Source organism: Aristolochia californica, unplaced genomic scaffold, assembly GCF_029961685.1.
Source record: "Aristolochia californica isolate CCGP_79_NKW_82.1479 unplaced genomic scaffold, dmAriCali1.0.hap1 SCAF_194, whole genome shotgun sequence".
NCBI lineage: Eukaryota > Viridiplantae > Streptophyta > Magnoliopsida > Piperales > Aristolochiaceae > Aristolochia > Aristolochia californica.
In genome coordinates, this window is record NW_027181875.1 from 35001 (window position 1) to 36849 (window position 1849).

Consider the following 1849-nt stretch of genomic DNA (forward strand, 5'->3'; position numbering starts at 1 on the left):
CTTGGTAGCTCAACACATGTACTCTTTACCCGCTTACGCATTTATAGCACAAGACTTTACTACTCAAGCTGCGTTATATACTCATCACCAATACATCGCAGGGTTCATCATGACAGGAGCCTTTGCTCATGGAGCTATATTCTTCATTCGAGATTACAATCCAGAACAGAATGAGGATAATGTATTGGCAAGAATGTTAGACCATAAAGAAGCTATCATATCTCATTTAAGTTGGGCCAGCCTGTTTCTGGGGTTTCATACTTTAGGACTCTATGTTCATAACGACGTCATGCTCGCTTTTGGTACTCCGGAGAAACAAATCTTGATTGAGCCTATATTTGCCCAATGGATACAATCTGCTCACGGTAAGACTTCATATGGGTTCGACGTACTCTTATCTTCAACGAATGGCCCAGCATTTAATGCTGGTCGAAGCATATGGTTACCTGGCTGGTTGAATGCCGTTAATGAGAATAGTAATTCACTATTCTTAACAATAGGTCCTGGAGACTTCTTGGTTCATCATGCGATTGCTCTAGGTTTGCATACAACTACATTGATTTTAGTAAAAGGTGCTTTAGACGCGCGCGGTTCCAAGTTAATGCCAGATAAAAAGGATTTCGGTTATAGTTTTCCTTGCGACGGCCCGGGACGAGGTGGTACTTGTGATATTTCGGCTTGGGACGCATTTTATTTGGCAGTTTTCTGGATGTTAAATACCATAGGATGGGTTACTTTTTATTGGCATTGGAAGCACATCACATTATGGCAAGGTAACGTTTCCCAATTTAACGAATCCTCCACTTATTTGATGGGATGGTTAAGAGATTATCTATGGTTAAACTCTTCACAACTTATCAATGGATATAACCCTTTTGGTACGAATAGTTTATCGGTCTGGGCATGGATGTTCCTATTTGGACATCTTGTTTGGGCGACTGGATTTATGTTCTTAATTTCCTGGCGTGGATATTGGCAGGAATTGATTGAAACTTTAGCATGGGCTCATGAACGCACACCTTTGGCTAATTTGATTCGATGGAGGGATAAACCAGTGGCTCTTTCCATTGTGCAAGCAAGATTGGTTGGATTAGCCCACTTTTCTGTAGGTTATATATTCACTTACGCAGCCTTCTTGATTGCCTCTACATCAGGCAAATTTGGTTAATTCATTTTTCTTGTAATGTGCTCCATCGGGAACAATCTCATTTGATTCGGTGGAGAAGGGGGACTACCACTACCCTCTTATATTTCTACATCTAGGATCCGACCCGTATCATTGATAATAAAATAGGAACTGAACAATTATGGCAAGGAAAAGTTTGATTCAAAGGGAGAATAAAAGGCGGAAATTAAAAGAGAAATATCATTTGATTCGCCGATCCCTAAAAAAAGAAATAAGCAAAGTTTCGTCGTTGAGTGACAAATGGCAAATTCATGGAAAATTGCAATCCCCGCCACGTAATAGTGCACCTATACGTCTTCATCGACGTTGCTTTTCGACCGGAAGGCCCAGAGGTAACTATCGGGACTTTGGGCTATCCGGGCACATACTTCGCGAAAGGGTTCATGCATGTTTGTTGCCGGGGGCAACGAGATCAAGTTGGTAAGGGTAAAAATACCCCTTCTTCATATTTCTATGGGTCTCTATGATCTATGATCATAGAGGGGCCCCTTTACCATTCTGTAGAAATGGGCTATTCTATTTATTATGGTAGAGGGGCAATCCTTCTTGGTCCATTAGTTCCCGGGTCTTTCGTGCGGGGTAGAGCAGTTTGGTAGCTCGCAAGGCTCATAACCTTGAAGTCACGGGTTCAAATCCTGTCTCCGCTACATTTTTAGACGTTAG